Genomic DNA, 24,621 nt, shown 5'->3' on the forward strand with positions numbered 1-24,621 from the left:
TGCGGATGAATAGCCATTTGCTGGCCATGCTATGGACCCTGACATTATTGATCTGTTGGCGGGGTCTGATGGCACACTATTCCACTGACTCTGAGGTGGCCTGTATGAGAGAGAAAACAGAAGAGTCTCATCCTCAGTCCCTAAGACCAAAAGAAGACAGCACTCAATCCACGGCTGCCACACACGGCGCGATGTAGGTCAGCAATGTCCTTGTATGGGGTTTGTATGGGCACAAAGTTTGTAATGAGATGTCAACTGAAAAAATAAGAGCTACAGTAGATTCCGAGCCAAGACCTCCCTCCCAAGCCCCCTAGCCGCGTATACGTGACAAATTAAACTCATGCAAACTCCCAATGCCCCTCCCACCAGGCCACCTCACAAGGGCACAAAATATAACATCGGAAACACAAACTGAGCGCACACACACTTGGGCAAGAGGGATAAAACAGAGCAGCACCCCTGTCTGTTTTACCAATGGCATTACGTCAATCTGTAGTTACGATTTCTAGGTACTTCTCCCCGTTTCCAACACACACACGCACTCAACCTTAACGTTAGGTCATGCTAGCATCAAAACAGAAGCAGACTGATCCCTGACTGACCAATGAGCATCCTAGCAGGCCTGGAGAAGAGTTAATGGGCTTAGGGTCTACTCCAGACTAGCTACTGCTCTATTAAGCTTGTTTGACCAGCTGTCGAGCCGTCTAAGAGCTACTTGAGATCTCAACCAACCAAAAGCCTAGGATAGGGGTGTGTGTTTTGGTTGCAAGGATTGTTTGGGAGCAAAACACCTCAGCCCTCATTAGTGGTGTCATGCAGTCTTATAAAAATGTGCAAAAATTGAAGCTGGGGCACTGGGGCAGTAACCCCTCAAAGCGACACATACTTTATTTACACCTAAAGGGTTTTTAGTAAAAGCTTAAGGGTACATTTTACTACTCTAATATATCAACCCTCTATGCACATATTGCCAATAGAATTGCTATTGGCTAGTAAGTTTTTTTAGTTTACTCGCAAGACATTTGATGCACACACACAAACATACATACATAATATACACTCACCTAAAGGATTATTAGGAACACCATACTAATACTGTGTTTGACCCCCTTACGCCTTCAGAACTGCCTTCATTCTACGTGGCATTGATTCAACAAGGGGCTGAAAGCATTCTTTAGAAATGTTGGCCCATATTGATAGGATAGCATCTTGCAGTTGATGGAGATTTGTGGGATGTACATCCAGGGCACGAAGCTCCCGTTCCACCACATCCCAAAGATGCTCTATTGGGTTGAGATCTGGTGACTGTGGGGGCCATTTTAGTACAGTGTCATGTTCAAGAAACCAATTTGAAATGATTCGAGCTTTGTGACATGGTGCATTATCCTGCTGGAAGTAGCCATCAGAGGATGGGTACATGGTGGCCATAAAGGGATGGACATGGTCAGAAACAATGCTCAGGTAGACCGTGGCATTTATATGATGCCCAATTGGCACTAAGGGGCCTAAAGTGTGCCAAGAAAACATCCCCATTGTAACACCATTACACCACCACCACCAGCCTTGACAGTGGTAAAAAGGCATGATGGATCCATGTTCTCATTCTGTTTACGCCAAATTGTGACTCCACCATCTGAATGTCTCAACAGAAATCGAGACTCATCAGACCAGGCAACATTTTTCCAGTCTTCAACTGTCCAATTTTGGTGAGCTCTTGCAAATTGTAGCCTCTTTTTGCTATTTGTAGTGGAGATGAGTGGTACCTGGTGGGGTCTTCTGCTGTTGTAGCCCATCCGCCTCAAGGTTGTGCGTGTTGTGGCTTCACAAATGCTTTGCTGCATACCTCGGTTGTAACGAGTGGTTATTTCAGTCAAAGTTGCTCTTCTATCAGCTTGAATCAGTCGGCCCATTCTCCTCTGACCTCTAGCATCAACAAGGCATTTTCGCCCACAGGACTGCCGCATACTGGATGTTTTTCCCTTTTCACACCATTCTTTGTAAAACCTAGAAATGGTTGTGCGTGAAAATCCCAGTAACTGAGCAGATTGTGAAATACTCAGACCAGCCCGTCTGGCATCAACAACCATGCCACGCTCAAAATTGCTTAAATCACCTTTCTTTCCCATTCTGACATTCAGTTTGGAGTTCAGGAGATTGTCTTGACCAGGACCACACCCCTAAATGCATTGAAGCAATTGCCATGTGATTGGTTGATTAGATAATTGCATTAATGAGAAATTGAACAGGTGTTCCTAATAATCCTTTAGGTGAGTGTACATACATAATACATAATATATATATATATATATATATATATATAGCCATTCAGTGACCTTGTTAGTCAGCTAGAAAAATAAATTAACTCTAGAGAGAAGCATTTTGCTAAATATTATGCACCATATTACATATTCATTATGTTTTACTGTGCTTCAATATTTAATGCATGTTTGAATAAATCCATCAAGTTTTTATGACAGCCACCATTTAAATAGGCCTATTTCAAAAATCAAATTGGAGTAGAAACATAATTATGTAATTATATAATATTACAACTTATTTTTATATTATAAAAATCTTGTGTGTAATTTAAGTGTCTGTATACAAATCAGTTCATTTTAACATTCAATATTATAGTAATGAAGTACCAACTGACTAATAGTTTACAGCTATAGTTTTTCAGAAAATTTGCCATTAACTGTATCTCATGTATATCCAGACTAATCGATATATACTGTATACACACACACACTTTTTACTTCATTTAGCAATATATGTCTGTTGTGGTGTTTAATATGAAAATAACTTTTGTTTCAATGCCTTTGTTATTCAAACTTTTTCAAGTGCTGGAGATGCGCAATGACTGGTACATAAATTTCCCTCTCCATTTCCTGTAAAGTGACGTATAGATGTTCCCTTATTCCCTGTGCACTTTGCAGTGCCCAAACCCAAAAGTTTACTTGTAATGTAGAGGGTTGAAAATGCACCTTTTAGGGGTAAACAAGGTTCAAAGTTGTCCCTTTGAGGCTACTGCCCCATGAAACGCTGTTGTACCAGTTACAATTTGGCAAATTTTTTCTGTCACTGACATTTTTCCAAAAATGTATCTTTTAATGACACTTATGATATGACTTACTTTTTTCTGTGGAACACAAAAGATGATATTTTGAAGTATGTTTCAACTGATTTATCCATAAAATGACAGTCCACAATGGGGTTAATCTCCGACAAATCCTAAACCTGAGAGAGAATGGCTCGGCTGCTGTCCTACTCCTCTCATGTTCCCAACTACCTGAATGAGGAAAGGCTGAAATATCCAAAACAGTCTGTCATATTGCAACATATTTCAAATTAGCAATAAAATCTTAACTTGTTTCTTTAGCTCAAATCAATGCTAAAAACTGCATGTTCGAATACTACAGACTATCAAAAAAGCAACTGAATCTTTTAACTGAAAGCCAGGACTTTCTACAGACATCATATTGAGAGTTATGATTTCTCTCTGCTTTGTCACTTGCACAATCCATGGAAAAACATTACATTTTCCATTCAGTTGATATTTACATGTATACATGTCAGCACATACACAGCGCTTCTAAAATAAACAGCAACGCCAATCATTCAATAAATCTACTCACGGATTCATAAATTAGAGTTTAATTTTGCTCCCTTCACTTCAAAGAGCTCCACCGTCTAAACATTTGTATAATATTTGTGGATTGTAACGCAGCTAATTGCACCTGTCCCATGAGTACGCTCAGCACTATTACTCCGACATCCAGATGATACAGAAGCTTTTATCTGGAGCTATTTCGGAGGTGGAGAAATGTAGGTCTCTCTTAAATTACAGCCGACTTTCCTGAATGGGCCACACATGAATAGGTGGAGGGGCACGAGCCCAATAAGAACAAGAGAATAGAGTTGGAGGGTGTGCGGGTATCTCCGCTTACACTATTCTAGGATCGGAAAACAGAGTGAAATTCAAACTACGTACACTCACACAAGCACTCATCACGAGGATGTGTTCATTCAGTACTCGAGCACAACAGACATACAACACAGCAAATGACTCTATGAGACATGGTCATTTAATAAATAGTTCAAAAACTTTTGAATCTGTCTGAAACACTGACCCTGTATAATTTACAGCATTAGCAGATGAATTGGAATCTATATAAATACGAATTAAATCGAAAGCTTGTGAATCTAAATTAAATGCACTATACACTGGACATCAATAACATGAGAAGTTTTGTTGTTGTTTTTTATCTGCAAATAACATGATTGTTCAGTTACTCCTGTACTTTAATGTCAGTTCCCGGCCATCCTATTAAAATAAAAGCCTAAATAAATAAACAATAACATAATAAGCCAAAAATAAAAATTGTATTAAATTAAAGCCAAAAATAAAATTGTATTAAATTAAAGCCAAAAATAAAATTGCATTAAATTAAAGCCAAAAATAAATTAAACAAATGAAGCCAAAAAATAAAAAAACAAAACAAAAAAATAATTAAAAGCCAAAAATAAAATAAAATAATATCCCCAAAAATTTAAATAAGCCAAAATTAAACTAAAGCAAAAAAATAAAAATAAATAAATATATTATAGAAAATTACGTCAGCATCCAACTAAGACTCTTCCACGTCAAATTAGGCAACAACAACAATCGTAGCTGCCATTCTGCTTGTTATTAACGGTTTAAAAAGGCATAAGATGGAAGGAATGTGCCAGAAATAACTAGATTTGTGTAAAGCCCAGGGTGTAAATCTTGCCCACTAGAGTAGCACGAAGAGGTCGAAGATTAATTGAATTCCACTTTTATTTCATCCAGTATTTCTCATGATCCTCCTCTTAATGCAGGTCGGGCGAGAAGGGACGTGGCTGGACATCTTAGGATCTGCTTAGTCAAGCAGTGGCCCTGGATCCAATGTATAAAGTCTCTGCAGTCAGCGGGGACCGATTGAGCATCTGGGTGTCTGATTTAAGTAATAGATGTGAGAGACACAATGTTACTCATCAGCTGTTTTGCAGTGTACAGTTTGGTCATCCCCGCCCATAAGATTCATCTTTATAGTTCATTAAAACTGACAAATGCTTTTGTACTTTCAATTGTTTTCACAGCTGAAAGGGAAAGGGGCCAAAGTGTCGACAACAACGCAGCCTTACCGTAAAGCGGAGCAGAGGGTAAGAGGATAAGAGTACAGATTAACGTGTGAAGAGAAGGAGAAAATGGGTAGAGAGAGAGAGAGAAGATGAGAAGAGCGATAGGATGCTGGCAGGACATGGGCCGTGTCCTCTGTACTTACATAAAGCGTGTATTACTCTATCTTCTTTTCTACTAGAAAAAAAAAAAGTGTGACGTGGCCCAAAAAAGTGATGTTTATATAATTGTGTCCAGATTTTTATCCTTACTAAGTAAAGAAAGGCCCGCAGGGTGAACAGAGATCTTTGGTACCACAGCTGTTATACAAAAGAAAAGTGAGAATGAAGAGGAATCAAACACATTATTCACATTGAACCCAAAATCCATTGTTTTTCCTAAAAAGATTACTAAAAGTAACTAAAGATATTCAAAATGCCTAGTCAAATGCACCAAAATTACCAAGTTATAATCAAGCTTGATCACTGAATTTACAACAACTACATTTCCTAATCTGTGATCTGCAAGTATCCAACTCAATGGTTATCCTGTGACACTGATTTAAGGAGCACTTCAAGGAGAGTGGTGTGAAACAAAAACAGGAAGGGGAAATGCCAGGACGAAAAAAAATTGTGAAGAAGGATTTCCTCTGAATAACACTGGCATGGTGTTGTTTTTCCTGGATGGGGTGCTGTAAACTCAACTTGAAGATTTATGTCTCAGCTAAAACAGTATAAAGAAGGGCCTCGATATGCCTGTGTGAGTAGCAGCGGGAAGATTTGCACAACTTTTTACTTATATAACATCATCTATTCACTACTTTTGGAAGGTTAGGGAATATTTAATGTCTCATTGATCCTATAGGGTCGTTCTCATAGACAGCAAATTGAAGTTACAAAGCAACTACAAGTCATGCGTTTTTAATAAGAGTTGAAAGTTTCCAACCTCATGAGTGACAGCCATTTTTAACTACGGTATGCAAGAAAGTTGAGCAGAGAAATGAGCAGCAATGCTTTGTTAAGGACAGCTCACTTTTAAAGTGATTCATCTGTGCATGTTATTCTAAAGCCAAAACTGTCCATGTCATGTTTAATCAAAATGATTACTTTTCCCTAAAGTAGATTAGATTACTAATGTCACTGTGATTGCAAAAGCTACTGGATAATAAGCCAAAGAGCTATTTAGAAAGTATTTGAACAAATTCACGCATTCTGGCTGCTTTCAGGTATGTAACGTTAACCCTCCAATCAATTCTCGTATAAAATTAAGTTTACTTTAGCTTTCAAAAGTGATAATAATAAGAAATATTTCTAGAGCAGCAAATCAGCATATTAGAATGATTTCTGAAGGACCGTGTGACACTGGAGACTGGAGGAATGATGATGAAAATTCAGCTTTGCATCACAGGGATAACTTACATATTCCATGCATGACTCCCACAGACCATTGCTCGGTAAAACAGTCAATAAGAGCCGTCTTCAGCAACATCAGAGTGGTTCATCAAATCAGAGAAGACAGGAAAGATGAACTAGAAAACATGAGCGCTAGATACACTAGACTGAAATACACCCCTCGTTTCTATGAGTTACAATTGCTGTGGGAGGTCCCGCTCGCAGCGGTTGATGCACAAAGTAACAGTCGCATTCTCTGGACCATGTGATCCCAGAAGAGAAATGCCTCTGGCCTGCGAGGATGCCCGCAGCCCATCCGGGAGACGGATGCCAAGCAATTAAACGAGAACTCGCTCGTTGAACAGACACGGTCTGGAAGCGTTTTAATAACCTGGAAACTATTTAGAAAATGGTTGACGTTCGGATGCTGACAGAAAAACAAAGGGCTGCATTGTAAAAGAGAGAGAGAGAGAGAGAGAGAGAGAGAGAGAGAGAGAGAGAGAGAGAGAGAGAGTGTTTTCTTCAATGATCAACTCCGCCGCCAAGCAGCCGAGGAGCAGAGCAACGAAACCAAAAGCTGTCACCCATCTTGGTTCCTTCATGGTGAATGCCATGCTTGTGTTTTGACTGTAGTAATAAAATCAATTCATTGCAACTTCCAAGCCAAATGTGTAATTTCTCTGGGAAGCCAGATTTGGTCAAAACCATCTGAGATTCCTTTGTTGGGTGTGTCACTCACTACATGAAGAAAAAAAAAGGAGAAAGAGAGAAAAGCATGAAAACATACATGCTCTTCTCAGTTCAATACCATGGCTACAATTATGGACATGGATTGCCAGTAAGACAGCTTTCTGTGCAATTATCCCCACTGGTTAAAAGCATAGTCCACTAAATTAACATTCTGTCATCATTTACACACCCTCATGTCATTCCAAACCTGTATAAGTTTCTTTATTCTGTGAAGCACAAAAAAGATGGGCAGCCAACATTGGACCCCATTGACTTATTGTGTGGACATAAAAACCACAAGACATTTTCAAAACATCCTTTTTTTATACATATAGGCATTCTGTGGTAGTGGACAGAACATCAGTCATATTAATTCCATTGTACGGTCACAAAGACCATGATACATTTTCAAAATCTCATCTTTTCCACTCAGCAGAAGACATACAGGTTTGGAATGACATGAGAGAAATCATCATTCTGTGGTAACGGACAGCACATCAGTCATATTTATTTATCCTAAAAACTTCTTTTAAAATATGTAGGGATGTGAACTCTCCCTTCCACTCGAGCTCAGTGCATCCAAGCCTCCTCGTTTACCATTTCTCTCCTCCTTCCTCTACCTCTCAAGTAGCTCTATTCTCCTCTAGGACGTGACCCGCCTAGTTCGCTCTCACTCCATAAATCACATGTGGTGTTTTGGGGAGGCACGGACTTAAAAAGACGCTGTGGCACTGACTAACTTTTCTTCCCTCCCCCGAGAGGCCGTTTCCTCCCACTGCAATGGCTCGTGAGAAGCCAAAACACACTAGCATGCGGCACTTTCCGACACCCGCGGGCAAAAAACAAAATCAGAAGTTCCCTGCGCCGAAGTGTCTGTTTCCATGGCAGCAGCTGGGAGCACGTTCACAGGAGCACGTACATACATGCGAGTGGACCCGCTCTCTGATATTTTCCATACAACCCAGTGCACAATGACAAAGCTGGTGTTGTAGCACTTTCCAAGCAACTTAAGCCAGAAAATTACATGGGATTGTTCTGCTACAATTAAAACCAAGTGATTCATTTCTTATGAAACCTGAGGTTTACTGGAGGTCGACCACCTTTGATATGCAACACATTTGGAAGATGTTCAGCACAAAAACAGGCCCAACTTTAGAAGTTTAATATAAGTATTTCCTGCATGTTCTAATCCTGAACTTAAAGGAACACTCCGACTTTTTGGGACTTTATCCTATTCACCTTATCCCCCAGAGTTAGAAAAGTCCATACATACCTTTTTCATCTCCGTGCGTGCTATAAGTCTGTTTGACGCACCCACCGCTAGCCTAGCTTAGCACAAAGACTGGATGTAAATGGTTGCAGCTAGCATACTAATCCAAATAAGTGACAAAAGTGTGATAACCGCAGCACCTGAGACGCGCCGTGGTGAGGAGCAGAGAGCGCGTCTCAGGTGCTGCGGTTATCACTCCGCCCAAGTAGCAGTGCTTCGCCTTCAGAGAATATAGTTCCCAGTATTTATACGGTTAAAATATGTCTGTGTCTCATGTGACTTTGTTTTTTGTACACTCTGTGACTATACAAATCACAACATGTAAATAGAAACATGTTTGCGTTATTTTGTCACTTATTTGGATTAGTATGCTAGCTGCAACCATTTACATCCAGTCTTTGTGCTAAGCTAGGCTAGCGGTGGGTGCGTCAGATAGAGTTACAGCACGCACGGAGATGAAAAAGGTATGTATGGACTTATCTAACTCTGGGGGATAAGGTGAATAGGCTAAAGTTTCAAAAAGTCGGAGTGTTCCTTTAAAGCGGAGAACAGGCCCATCTCGAAATCATCCCAGGAGGTGCATAAGCAGGTAGACCTGTTAAAGTTTTATAGTTCATTAAAACATTGTGATGTGCATCACATGTTAGCAAAGAAAAAAACATTCAATAGCATTCCATTGCAGTGCATTACCAGACCCCTCAGAGGCTTGATGTGTCTTTTCAAGCCTAGACACCCACCTAGGGAACATAGGGATAAAATAATGTCCTGGTCATAACGACCGTAACTCAAAGCTTTCTTTAACCTGAATCAAAAATGAAGAAAAAAGAGAAAGAGAAAGAGAGAGGGGGGGGGGGGGTCATAGTGAGGAGAGTTTTCCTTTACATTCCACAAACCAATTTCCCAGGCTGCTCAGTTGACTCGAGAATTTAGTCAAATTTTGATAAAGCCCATAGAAATCAACCTTTATTAAATTAAAAGAGTTAATAAAGGTCATACAAATCTCACAAAAGTCACAACTGCAAAAAAAACGATGAGGACATTTAGTTTATTGCTTGGTTTGCATGCGTCACATACAACTGTATATTAAGCAAAATAAATTATGAAATGGCATGGTGAAACTAGTTTTAGAAATATTTACATAAACAAAAACTATAAGCGATATAAATTGTATTTTTACACATGTGTAACATTTTATAAAATTAAAAATACAATACAAATATATGAAAAAACTATTTTCAGAAATTAATACTTTTATTCAGCAAGGATGTATTGAATTGATCAAAAGTAATGACTTTTAAATTGTTACAAGAGATTTCTATTTCAAATAAATGCTTTTCTTTTTAACTGTCTATTCATCAAAGAATCCTGTAAAAAAAAAGTACATTTCCACATAATATTAAGCAGCAAAACTGTTTTCAACATCGATCAGATGAAATGTTTCAGAATGATTTTTGAAGGATCATGCACTGAAGACTGGAGTAATGATGCTGAAAATTCAGCTTTGCCATCACATAAATAAATAAATAACATTTTAAAATATATTACAATAGAAAAGAGTTATTTGAAATTATAATAATATTACATAATATAATAGACCTTTTTTTACTGTATTTTCTATCAAATAAATGCAGCTTTGGTCGGCATAGGAGAATAAAAATAAAAAAACGTACTGACTTAATTTAAATGGAGAGATACTGTGAAAACTCACGTCCTGAGGTTGCAATGAATTCTCCACAGGAACACCAAGGACTCTCCTGGTTACTCGACCAGAAGAAAACACTAAACTTTTTCTCTAACCCAATCGGCACAGGCCAAGGGTTGCATCCTCAAGCAACCACATGCCCTGCTGCTACAGTAAACCCGTGTCCGGTGGGGACGGCGGAGCGAAACAAAATGTTCTGACTGGGAAACCATCCTCATGCTGTTCCACAAGCAACAAAACATTCAAACATGTTTTTACTCTCTCTCCGCTGTCCCAAGACACAACAGTCATCGATTTTAGTTTTTTCCTGTTGTGTTCCACAGAAGAAAGAAATCCATACAGGTTTGAAATGACATGAGGGGGAGCGAATGATGACAGGAACATTTTTGGATAAACTATCCCTTAAAAGTCAGAGACAAATAACTCATTTGGCCTGGAGTCATACTGGGCTGCTTTGCAAATTGCACAGTGGAAATCCTGATACACGTCCTCTGAAGTCTAACACCTGCTTTATGATTCATTGTCTTGTAATTTCCTCTCACATCTATCTTTTTATCCATTTTTTTCCTCCTCTCCTCCGCTTGAGGCCATTATAACCTGGATTATGGCACTATGATGGAGCCGTATGCAACCCGGTCTATGTGAATGACAGATTGATTTAATATGGCCCCTGCAGGCAGCAACTGATTCCTGCCACACAGTATGGAGAAACTAACAGGCCATATGGGAGAAACAACACACGGGATTCCTTTCCGAGGGCCGAACGAAAGGGCTAGAGATCTGTCGCATATCCGATGTTGACAAGCAGAGGAAACAGAAGAGGGCGAAAGGTCAGCGAGGAGGCTTAATCTAATAATCAACTCCAAACAATCACCCATTTATGTGGGAACAGCATGACCGTTTACAGAGCCCCAAAACAGCCAATCAACTTCTCCTTATCATAGTGATGTAAAAAAATAAATAAATACACTAATTAAGAAAAGAAAGTGAGAAAGGAGGGTAAATATGTACCACAGGAAACCATATGACTGGTTTGCATATACAGAGCAAAAAAAAAAAAAAAAAAAAAACAATGCTGCAGCCCTCTCAAACAAAGCCGAGTTGTGTCCTGTCCACACGGTCACAGCTCGGGGACCCACATTTGCGGCAGGGATTTGGATTTTTTTACGGGAATTTTTGTATAAACACTCCCATTCGGCATGTAGTCGTAATGGCGGCCACTCTTGCTCTGCCATTTAGGGGAAGCGTCTGCTAAAAGGTAAAGCGCTCTCTCTATGTGAGAGTTTAGAAAGAGGGGAAAAAAAGACATAAACAGATTAATATAGACCACACATGCTTTTTAAGGAACTCTGGCATCCTTGTAGCTCACGAAGAAGGCACGCTGAAATGCTAACGGTGTGCTGAACTGGGAGCGTTATGCAGGGTGCCCTTTCTCTACGGTTTCAAAACAAATAAAAATAGAAATGTGGTCAACCTGGGACATTATTGGCAGCAGGCGGACAGCAAGCAAGAAGGGACCCCTGGTTAGTTATATTAGCAGCACAAGATGTGTTCCCTTTCCAAACAGTGTCAAAGTGTTTACATTAGAAATATGGCAGGGACAAAAAAACAAATCCATCTAAAGGTGCCTGTGAAACCTCAAGCAAATGAAGGGGAAAGGAATGTCCAATCAAGCTTGTTTACAAGTATGTACATGTTTGGCTTGGTTTGTATGCAAATCAAGTCACATGAGAAAATGCTCAGTCAGTAGGAACACAGTAAATACATAGAGTGGTATCCAAAACAATATAACAGACTTTTACAGGATTTTGATTTTTAATAAATGCTGTTGATTTTACTTTCTATTCATCCTGAAAAAAGAATCCTGAAAAAAAATGTCTTGCGGTTTCCACAAAAATGATAAGCAGCACAACTGTTTTCAACATTGATATTAATAAGAAATGTGTCTTCAGCGCCAAATCAATCAGCATATTAGAAGGATCATGTGACACTGAAGACTGGAGTAATGGCTGCTGAAAATAAAGACGTGCCATCACAGGAATAAATTACATTTCATAATGTTTAAAAATAGAAATATTTTACAATGTTACCATTTTTACTGTCTCTTTGACCACACCGTTGAACATTATTTCCAAGTAAACAGGATATTAAAATGACAAAAATAAATGTACAATGGGACTTATTTATCATTCAAGCTTTATTGAATGAGAGTGAAAACGGGTCTCTATATGGTTGAAAAACAAAAACATCAGCCGACATCAGCCGGAAAGGTTTCAAAGGCTAAGCAAATTTATTACATTTTGATGAGATATTACAAGGACAAGCTATTTTTTCATTGAACTAATGCACACAAATGAATCATTCACAACAAGACCAACAGTAATTGGGTTTGATTTGGATTTTTGATGTTGAAAATTTGAAGTAATAAAGAAACATTAAAAGTAATCAGGTAAAATATGAAAGAACAAGTGAGCCGATCTCCATCGGGAGCTTTGTTCGATCGTTATTCTCTGAGAGGAGGAGACACGAGTGCTCTCATACACACGCTCATTCAACACACATATACACACACCAAACTACATCGTAGTAACTGATGATAGACAAGGGGGGGGATTACAAAGGTCTGCAGTGTGTTTTTCTGCCTGAATAGTCGACTTTCAAACTGAAGTGCCAAGAGATGAAAGGTAGCCTAATTCAACTCCAGCCCCCACGAGCCGCTAATGGTTGACAGAAAACATAGTCAAGAGGGGATTGGATGGGTAGTTGTACATGGCACGCTTTAACTGTATTATCTTGGTCTTTTTACATGGCTTATCTCGCAAGATTTCTAAATAGACTTGCCAACTTGTATGCTGTCAGCGCTACTCTCACATATATAAGTGGCCAGAAGGTTCCTAAGATTGCTTCATGAACTTTATTGGGCAATAGATGGCAAGATCAATATTTACTGAAGCCCATACCGATACAATCCAGTGTGTTACTAAAATGGATGTGGGACTGATGTCAGAATGACATCATAGAGCCGAAGTAACTTTGTTTTCCAGGAGCTGATTTATGTGTAAAATGCTCGATCGAGCTTCTGAAGGGCCACATCAGAGACCCATTTAAGACTGGGAATGTAACAGCGCAGAAGTATTTTTGACTGATTCTTTTACTTTTAGGCATCTGCTGCTGCTGTACTTTGTAACTGTCTATTGTTATGCAGGTGCTGTTTTTTCCCCATCCCTGCTAGCTATGATAGTTTCTGAGATTTAGATAAAGTGCTCTTAGGGGACATCATGCATTCAAAAACAGCAAAATAGAACAAAATGCAGGTGTCAATCAAATTTTTTAAAGTTACCAAGATTTTAACTTGACATCACCTTAAAAAACACAGTAATGTCTAGTAGCGTTAATGAAAATTAAAAGAAAAAAAGACTAAAATTTACTAAATGAAGCATAGATTTTCATGACCCTCAAAACAAAAAAGAAAAGAGAAAATTCTATTAAATAATAAAATATATAATTAAATTAAAATATCATTAAAAAATACAATTTGCCACAAATCCATTTGAGTTTTTGTTAGTAACATTATCACACAAAAAAACATGGACTTTTTTTTTTGTCTACTGAAAAAAGGCTGATTTAATCTAGACATGATTTTTTCCTAAAACTGGCAGGCGGATGACATGCTTTCATTCTAAGGCACATAAAACACTGTACGTCACATATCAGATCACAAACTAAACAAATCTCAGCCAATTGCAGACTGAAAAGTGGTCCAACCCTTCACCATTCATCACTCCGTAATTCACAGATGAGCATATTAATAATAGAAAACCACGAAGGCCGCAGACGAGGGGGGAAATCCTCCCACAAAGCCCTCTTTCTTTCACTTGACCAAGCAGTGGATATAGCGATGCTGTTGTGCACTTGAGAAACATCTAAATTTATCTGACACAGTAAATGGCGGGGCAGACGGCTCAGAGAGAGAGTGTGTGTGTGTGCTGACACATGAGCACAGCTGTGATTCTCCTGACCTTTATGTCGCGTGGTGGGGTTGTCCCGCGTCCGCCGCTCTCTCCCGTGGGAAAGACAGACATCTTTGCCTCGACAGAGCACTGGCTGGCCATCAACACCACATGCGAAGACACGCTCTCATAGCAAAGCTCAGGATATTTAAGGACACATGAGAATGGATTATCACCCACTAATGAAGCATCTAACATCTGGCAGCCTTCAGTATCTCTTCTCTGAAAAAAGACATGACTCCAAAGGCAAAAGTCAGAGAAATGTATCACAGACTGATAAGCCAGCTTCCTAAAATGTGCAAAACATGGAAGGTAACCAGGTGAATCCTCATTCACCAGATCAAGGATGGATGGCACCGCTCACCCTTGGCAAACTAATTATCGTCACGTGCCAACTGGTGATTCCTGCGAGAAGCAGAGGCAGGCCAAGGAAGTCCCCATCTGGCAGAAGAGAACCGTGCCACACACCCACTGCCACCTGTGCCCATTCAACAGGACACTGATAACAACAGACAGGCTGAGGATGACATAAGAGTGAAAGAAAGAATAAAAGAATAAAAAGAATGAAACCCAGAGAGAAATAGATTGAGCCCAAATGTATTGATACTGATGTTAAAGCTGTAAAAAAAAAAAAAAAAAAAAAAATCTCTCTCTCTCTCTATTGAAGCCTATCGTGCTAAAGCAAAAATTACTACTACCTATTGGTCATTCTTACGGTTATGAATTTGAACAAATCTCTAAAACATTCAACCTACACTACTGCTGAAAAGTTTGGGGTCAGTACGATTTTTTTTAATGTTTTTGAAAAAAGTCTCCTATGCTCACCAATGCTACCTTTGATCAAAAATACAGTAAAAAATAAGTAATATCGGATTATTACAATTTATAAACCATTTAAACTATATACATTTTCTATTTTAATAGATTTAATTAGATTAAATAGATTCATTGTAATTTATTCCTGTAATTTTCAGCATCATTACTCCAGTCTTCAGTGTCACATGATCCTTCAGAAATCCTTCTAAAATGATGATTTGGTGGTCAAAAAAACATTTCTTATTATTATCAATTTTGAAAACAGTTGTGCTGCTTAATGATTTTGTGGAAACCGTCACTTTTTTGTTTTTTGTTTAGGATTTTTTGAAATCCTATCAACCTGAGTATCTACAATGGCGCAAGCACCTGTAACCCTGGTAGGTGGACATTTCTATTCTAACCCTTTTATAAACCATTTTCACTTCTCTGTTTGCGATCAGATCCTTTTAAACCGCTAAACTCCAGGAAAGTTTTCAGTCCAATTATCCAGTAAGCGAATGCATTCAAACAATCAGTGCAAAACTGCGTTAATGTAAAGAAAGCCAGGCTTACTACATCAGAAGCCATGTTTCCATCCACTTGTCAATTTGAATTATCTGAAGTTCGGTAAAAAACCTCATGCGAATAAAGCTGGTGAAAGTGTGTTTCCTTTAAACGGCTTTAAAGCGGATAAAAACCTGTGCGTAATGACGTCACATGCTGTTTTGCGATCAAATTGGTATATCGAATTGATTTGAGACATGTTAAGGTGTTTCCATTCATTTTCTCTGAAAAGTTCTGTTCTGTAATGTTTTTTTTTTTACGTGTGTGCTTTGATGTGCATACATTTATGAATTATATGAACTGGTATCATGTGATTATTAGGTATCCATTTGGAGTCTCCAAGTGTCCTTTTTTGGAAATGCACCTAAATTTCCCACGAAAAAAGCTTGCAGAAAATACGGTTTTGTGAAAATCATCCTTCAATCTGATAGTTACTTTGCTGGATATAGCAAATGACGACAAAATGAACGTGTTGAACAAGAAAAATTATGGATGCTTAATTTCACAATAAGTATGCGATTAGTCGCACAAAAGGGTGTGATTTATCGCGATTAAAACATTTTGTATCTATCGACAGCCCTAATAAAAATATATGCGAGGCAATCCTGTTATCATCAGTGACTCAGAAAGGGTTAAAGAAGGATTAAGCTTATCAGGGGTATTTCAATGAGTTGAGTAACTCCATATGATTTCCTTTGTAATTTTATGGCTGCCTTTCATCTTCACAGCGCGTACATCCCTGCGGAGACACTGACTGAACTCCCTCACACTTCCAGCACGTTCTTACACAATAATGAGCTCAAGTATATTATTTATGTTCACGCACACCACACGCACATATTATAAATCAAGCACGTGGCTTTTCTCAAGGAGCAAAAAAGCCATACATTGGAAGAAAAAAAACAGCGGGCTTAACTTTAGCACGACATACAATGGTGCTCATACAAACACATTTAAACGTGTGAATTTTTAGCTTTTAGGATTTGCCACTGAGTTATTCTAACCTATAAAAAACATTTTAAGAAGCTCTTACCCACTTCATTCAGAAAGAAAGAATGGGGGCTTGTAAAACTGAATCCTTTTTGCGGGTACCACTAAATGAGAGACATGAAATATGAGCTTCTCCTCAAACAGTCTGCAGAATCTGTCAGTTTACTCATCTGCCTTGAGTAAAATAACAATAGTAGTCATTATTATTATTTTGCTTTGAGTTAAATGTTTGTGAACGGAATCATCCAATTCACTAAATAGATGATGATTCATTCACAAATCAGACATTGCTACTTTTCTCATGAAAATTTATCAGATTTTAAACAGTGCAGTAAATGTTAAATGTGCATTAGACTAACAGTGTTTGTAGATATAAGTAAATAAATAACATATATTTTTTTATGTTTTTGAAAGAAGTCTCTATAGCTCATCAAGGCTGCATTATGTGATCGAAAATACAGTAAACAGTAATGTTGTAGTTTATTATTTCAAATTAAAATAAGTTTTAAAATTTAGAATGTAATTTATTCTTGTGATGCCAAAGCTGAATTTTATAGTGCAGTCTTCAGTGTCACATGGTCCTTCAGAAATCATTCTAATGTGCTGATTTGGTGCTGAAGAAACATTTTAAATTGTGCTCCTTAAAAAGATTTTTTTTTTTTTTAAATAGAAAACATTTGTAACAATATACTGTCACTTTTGATCAATTTAATGCATCCTTGCATAATAGAATTAATTTCTTTCATATCTGTTGACTAGACTGTACACTAATAAATCATGAATCTGTATATCTAATACTATGCATTTTAGCACTTGTTGATACCACCCAATTCCACATTTTTTATTTAGATTTCTGACAGAAATCTCATTAAATTAATACAGACACCTAGTGAGAAACAAGAGGGGTCTCGCGGTAGTCTTCGGCATGTGAAAAGTAAACGGGTTTAACGTAACAGTGGCTGTGCTGGAGGCGCTCAGAGACACTGGAACTAATGCAAAAGACAGGTGCCACCAAACTTAAGAAAGGATACGTAAGTAACTTCACCCCTGGTCATGAACCCCTTCCTGTCAGCTGCTCTGCCCTCTCGATCTGTTCAAGTCCCGAGAACCACCTCCAAGTCCTTCAAATCAGGAATCAAATCTCTATAACTCCTCTTCCTGACAACATAAGGTCACACCACATCCATTAAAGATGCAATCCATCACGGAAGCAACTGACAGGACACTTGCGGTATAGAGACAGCAGGTGCCATCACAAGAGAAGAGTCCATTTGGGTGGTCATGGGGTACAACAGCCAAATCTTGTCAGATTAATCATCGAAAAATGAAAAGAAATTTGAAAAATAAAAATGTAATGTATATTATTTTAGGTATGCACCCATGTATCGGCCAATAATCGGTATCGGCCAATAAAAGCAATTATGCGTTTAAAAATAGACAATGACGGAGAAAGCCGTCATTATAATAATAATATAATTTATTAACTATATTTAATTTATACAGTGAAGACTATGCAGTGTCATTTTAAATTTGATTATTCAATGTCTGTACCTGAATACAGTTAGATTTACCTAAAAAACAAACACTTTTCTCTATTGTATTTATCTATGCTTGTAATTTGTTATTTTCTTAATCAAAAAAAATCACCACAATCATAAATCATCAAAATCATCCAAGAATGATTCATTCTTTCCAAATAGAGCCATTCAAACCATCTGGTGAAATTGTTTTCATATCGCCGAAAAATAAAATATCGCAATGTCTGTTTTTTCCAATATCGTGCAGTTCAACTAGAGATTAGCTTATTTACTCTTTATTATATATGTATGTTTAAAAAAATCTGTCATTAAAATTTGTGTTTATGCAACAGTAAGTTATATACAAACATTGAGTGTAATTATTATATCTGAAAATGCATAGCAGTTGAATATAATAGTTTAGGCTCTGTTGTTGATTTTAACTTCTAATATTATAGCAATCTACCAAATGACATTTAGTATCAGTGCATCTCTCCATTTTATTTTTATTACAGAAAATAGTGAGATCTTATAAAAAGACATTTCAAATTTATCTATTTATTCATCTATGAATAAATGTATTTTATAATATTTCACTGTTTTTCAGCAGAAATTAGATTAAGATATATAGTTGTCTTTTGTCTTTTAGAAAGGGAAATGTCATATCTGGGAGTCGTTGGCATCAACAAGTTTAAAAACACCCACATTAATGACCTGAGCCACATCTCCATTCAGCTGCCACAAAGTAGTGTGTGTACTCAGACCGATGGTGCCATACTATGCCAGCTCTGCCAACTAGCAGTGAGGACACCCACAGCGGCGGAAGGAGAGCATTCGTCATTCCTGCCACGTAACCTGGACTGAGAAGACTCTGACATGTTGTGGACATGCCAGGCCCCCCGAGCGCTCCAAAAGAAAAGCGTAGTATTCGTGCTGAAATTTATGAATGAGTGTCGAGTGCCGTAGATGAATCACGACTTCTGTTCGACGCTAGCCAGGAGGCAGCAGCCAGATCCACACACAAACACACAGAACGTATGCCTACATTCACTGCCTCGTACAAAGCCACCAGACAAGACACAGAAACACACAGAGAAAATGCGTAGGGTGGAGATATGGCTGTATGGAGTGTGTGGGTGCGTGTCTGTGTAGATTCTGCCGTCGACAAAAGAGTCTTTGAACGTGACCGCAACTTACTAAAAAGAAATCCCACGATTCTCTTCTCTGTACTGTATAAAAATCACAAACCCTGGAGCTATTCAAACATTTTTGCTACATGTTTAACAGTCTATAAATTCAGAAGCACGACTATGTATATAAGCCAATAAATATGTGGAAACTCATGAATGTATAGACTGTTGTTTAACTACTCCACTGCTGCTTTAATCACATGGCAGCTGCCATAGAAACAAACGCCTTAGTTGTTACACTCACACATCGGTACCCATGTGTCACTTTTACTGCAAATCTCTTTTTGAAGCTGCACCATACCTCAAAATAATAAATGAGACTACAGTTTGCATTCATGTACCATAATAGAGCATGCCATTAACAAAAGCAAAGACACGGGTTCGATTTCCAGGTAAAATGTTAAATCTTAAATCCAATGCAAGTCATTTTGGATAACATACAAATATGCATAAATCATTACATAATTAATTCCATTTAAGTCTATTCCCATTGTATCACATATTTCTATTAGAATGTGAGGGTTTTTTCAGCGGTTGAGCTTTATAACCATTCACAGACCAGATCAGAAGCATTTAAAGTAGTTAATCAGTAAAGACAACTAGTCTTAAGGTTAGAATATACTAAATAACATACCTCGATTTTCAGTCTTGACGAGTCAATGCTAATTGTCGAAAGTAAGAGCCAGACTGTAGATTCTTTGGCAGTTGGAGTTGATAGATTTCACAGAAAATCATGTAGTGTATGATGGGCACAGACTTTGGTCTATGATTCAGAGGATATCAAACATACAATATTAAGGCAAATAATGAACAATTATGGGTTTTTTTCACAATCGTGCAAGTCTACAACGTCCAGCAGAATCCAGTAAAACTGAGCAGGAAAAGCACTTGACCAAATTGATTTTGTTGTCTTCAGTGAGGAGTCCAGTTTGGATCACAGCAGAATTTGGAAAAAGATCTGATCAGATTACTGAAGGGGACTTTTTAATGGCTAGAAGGGAAAAAAAAACATGTTTGTGGCCAGAGAAGGACAGTAAACCAATTAATTTCCGGAGATGGAAATGGAAGAAGAGCCGTTTTGTAGATTTATTCACAAAGAGCTTTAGAAAAACATTAGACAAGTAAAACCTCCCACACATGTCTGGGCAAGGCCAGTGATTACACACAACCTAACCTACAGGGATATGACACAGGACACGACATCCTCCTTACAAAAAAACGGACACCCCTCCACGGCACCCCCAGGTTGAGTCGTGCTTTTCCTTTATCCTCCTGAAATGCATTTGCAAAAGTCCATTGAAATAACACAAAGCATCCTGGTCTTCCCAAAGCATTATGTATCTGTTTCTATCATTACAGCAGGCAAGAGAGCACGGAAAACACTTTAAAGAGGATTTCAAAATTTTCAAACATCCAGAGACATCTGCGAAACTATGGAAGTCTCTTCATCTCAGAGCCAAACTACTCCGCTTGGTAAACCGGCCTCGTACTAAAAGTTTCTATATCAACAGACAGTAGACAAGCACAGGGTCTAAAATGAACTTTTTGCAAATGGAGGATTTAGAAAAAAGAAACATTAGAGATATATTTAAGATTACACATTTTCCATACACACTGAGAGACTAAAAGACAGACAGACGGACAGATTTCAAAAGATGGAAAGAGATTGATAAACAGACAGGCGAACGTGTTTATCAATCGCAAACAGACTAAACTGAAAGACAAACGATAGGTAAAAAGTAAGAGACTGAAAGACAGACGATCGATAAATAGATAGAGCGACTAATATATAGATAGACAGACCAATAGACAGACTGACTGACAGAGATTGGACTAGACTAAAACACTGAACGCTCATGACTGAACATTGAGCACTGTTCTGCGAGAGAGGGTCAGTTTAGCCTTCATTAGACGGCACTATCTGAGCTGATCTGTGCTTTACACAGGAAATCTGCAATCTGCGCATTATGTGCCACAGCTGAGGAATGCCAAAAATCCCAGGTATGCAAGCCATAGACTACTAGAGGATGCAAAATGGTTTGATCAGACAAATCAGCTAGCCTTCGGGACAACAACAAGAGTTTGCACTGTTGTTTGGGGTCGTTTCGCAGCCCATGAAGCCCAGGGGGCTCAAACCCACGCTCAGACCCCGTTTTCCAACAATCCTCTCCCCCTCCCCTCTCTGGTCTGGGGTATGCAAGCATGTTTTTCAGCGGGAAGACGTGCTTGTCTGGATCATAGGGGCCCAGACCACTGAGTAGGTGAGGTCACAAACCCTGAATGCACACACACACACACAAAGTGTACAAACACACAATGTCAGCGAGGCCACAAGCGAGCAAACAATTGGATGGGTCACTAGAGTAACAGGCAGACGGGTGGTTGGGCCAGGAGTGTAAACAGTGAGGAGAGTTATCTAACGGCTAGAGCTGTTAACAGCCCGCGCACGATAAGAGCCCTGGAAGAGAGAGGGGAGGAAATGGCAGTAAAAATGTTGAGAGGGGGCCGTAAAGAAAAAAAACGGCAGACAAAATAAGTGGGAAGGGAGGAGAGGTTGGCGGACAGGAGGGAGGAGATTAAGGAGGGCTGACGGTTCGCTCCCCCTCACTGAAGAGTCTTGTTTTTGTGCTTGTAAACTTGACATTTCTCATCAACACTTCGCCTCTCACAGACCTGAGGACGTCCGTTGCATGCCTCCTCCCAACAGACCCCTTCCTATTCCCACCATCAACCGAACTGGCATTGCAAAATGTCTCCGGAGACAAAGAGCAGAGACACATTCAAACACACAGAGATTACACAATCTGTTAATACACAAATCATACCTACAGCCACCACCAGGGGCTCCGTTTAGACTACAACAACATTCTAAGGCTATTTTCATGACAAGAACAGGGTAAAAATTGGTGTAAAAAAGTACATATACAATAGAAGTACATAAACATTTAAAAAGGTTGTTATTATTTGTATTTAATTAAATTGTATACTTGTAAAACATATTACAGACCTGCTCTAAAATACATAGTGGCCTCAGTCTGACTCTGAGACCACTTGTGTTAAATGCTTCTTCTTTGCATCCAAATTCAGATGTTACTTTATAATTTCTTTAACATTTCTCAATTCTAAAACTTCAAAAAATGTGCCATATTTTCATGGTGGCCCAGAATTTCAGACCAACAGATATGTCTGTGATTGGCTATAATGAGCAGCTCTTCAAAAACATGTTGTAAAAACTGTAAAACACTTTACAGAGCACTTAATACACAAGAAACGTACCGAACATACGGTACCCGGTACTATGTTACTCAGATAGTGGTGATCAAACAAAAATGTACAATAGAGATGATTAAACAAACCGTACAATACATATAAAAATGTATAACTGAATGTGGGGGTATGGGCTAATGTAGCATGCTTGTAAGATAGAGGTACAGTCAGCTAGTATGCAGATTGGTTAGCTTGCGAAATGTAAGAAAAAAACAAATATACACTAAATAAATACACTGTTTAAAAAAATATATACGCTAAATAATTTTGGTCATCAGGTAGCGGTAATTAAACATTACGGTAGCTTTGGTTACATAACTGACAACATTAACTTTGCAACATAATAATACATTTATGGTCAAAATAATTGACATGCCATACATGCAAAATCAATTTTGTAGAATTTCTAAGAGTACGAGTATAAAGTTCTTCCAGCCAATTGAATTGCTTTGTGTACAGTAACTCGGATTGAATCGTTCATGACATCAGAGATTAACTCAACAGCCATTCACAACCCTTTTGGATAAATGTATTCCTGAATGAAATCAAAATACATTTCTTTATCACCAGAGATAGATTATTAGAGCATAAGCAGGTTAACAAACATACATATCTAGGTAGCGTGAAGACAAACAATGGAAAGGCATTACAAATGGAAAGTCCATGAACTCCAGGCACACGGATGCATACACAGAAGTGACGGTAACAAGTGCATGCAAGAACAGGCAAGGAATGCTTTAATGGTCTTACATTTCAGAAAAAAAGCAAACAATAGTGCTGTTGTGGACACCCTCATCTCATAACAAACAGGCAGAGTCTCGCGCACATACGCAGGAGCTGATCGACGATTGGTCGCTGACAGCAACTCTTGGTGCAGTAATTAGAGAGAGAGGACTGATCCAAATTGACTACAAAACCACTGTGTGCCCTTGAAGAAACATCTGTGCACAAGAAAAACAAGGCAATTATGCCAAGGGGTGGAAAAGACTATCCTCCACAGAGAGCCAGACGGCTGCGCCGAGTGACACTGAGTTTGTGCCAATACTAAAGACCGATTCATTTTAGGGAATCACTTAGTTAGATGATTAAAAAAAATAAAAAAATCAGTCATTTAAAGTTCTCTGTTGCTGTGTCTCAATTCACCTACTTATTCTATGCCCTAAAGTATGTACTGGTTTTGTGAAGAAACATTTATAATTAACATTTATAAAAAGTTATTACTATAACATTATTATTATTATGTGTCATTTAAAAGTAAGTGGCAAATTTGTTAATTTTAACCTTTAATATTATAGTATTGTACCAGCTGGGGATACATACCCTAATTAATAGTTATCGAATTGAAATAGGAAATTTGCATCAATACCCAACCCTAGTTAAGACGCCCCTCAGTTCCCCTGTTTATCCTTGCCGTGACCTTTCTTTAAGTTTAATCATTCTCACCAACATTTGTGCCTCAAGAACACCGCAAGCTACCGACAGCTCATAAAGCGTAGGAAAATGCTGGGGTGTGATATTCATAGACAAATTGTTGATTCCTTTGAAGCTCCATGTGGAAACACTGACGGGAAGTGTACACAATCGGACAGGTGGCAGCCCACTGCTTGTTCCAGTAAGTTCTTTGGAGAACATAGATCAATCAGTCGGACCATTAGTAGGTCCTATCTGCTGTGACTACCAGTCGTTGTCTTTGTTCGAGTGTTTGAGCCTTGGATACAGGTGACTCACACCTCTCCACCTCTGCAAAGGCGAAAACATGGCTTTCAGACACAAGATTACCATACTGAACAGGTGTGCAGGGGAGCAAGTGCTGACACGATGTGGGCGGGAATGCCGGGAAGAGACTGTGTCAGCAGTGCAGAGGGGAGTCGCTGAAAAAAAAGGACACTCACAAACAGAGTCGCCCACTGATGTGGATCAAATCTCCTGGTAGAGTCGAAGCACGTCACCTCCATACCTTCCTCAAACGTGTCGTCCTCAGGATTGTCGGATTCCCAAGAGCAACAATAAACATTCAGGCTGTAACGGAGCGCGTTTGTGAGGAGCGTTGATTTCC

General features: G+C 38.6%; 1 protein-coding gene across 3 annotated transcripts in view; it reads right to left on the reverse strand.

Annotated features, from left to right (window-relative positions):
- Window positions 1-24,621, reverse strand: part of igf1ra (insulin-like growth factor 1a receptor) — a 95,753-nt gene that overhangs the window by 53,949 nt on the left and 17,183 nt on the right. Inside the window, exon 1 of one of the 3 annotated variants that reach the window (XM_056254804.1) lies at window positions 7,858-7,963. The exons of the other annotated variants lie outside the window; for them this stretch is intronic. The gene's annotated coding sequence lies outside the window, so the exon portion shown is untranslated. Of the gene's footprint in view, window positions 1-7,857; window positions 7,964-24,621 lie in introns of those variants that run through there. 3 annotated transcript variants of the gene reach the window in all.

This window comes from Rhinichthys klamathensis, unplaced genomic scaffold (genome assembly GCF_029890125.1).
Source record: "Rhinichthys klamathensis goyatoka isolate OS25496 unplaced genomic scaffold, OSU_Roscu_1.1 h1tg000005l_1, whole genome shotgun sequence".
NCBI lineage: Eukaryota > Metazoa > Chordata > Actinopteri > Cypriniformes > Leuciscidae > Rhinichthys > Rhinichthys klamathensis.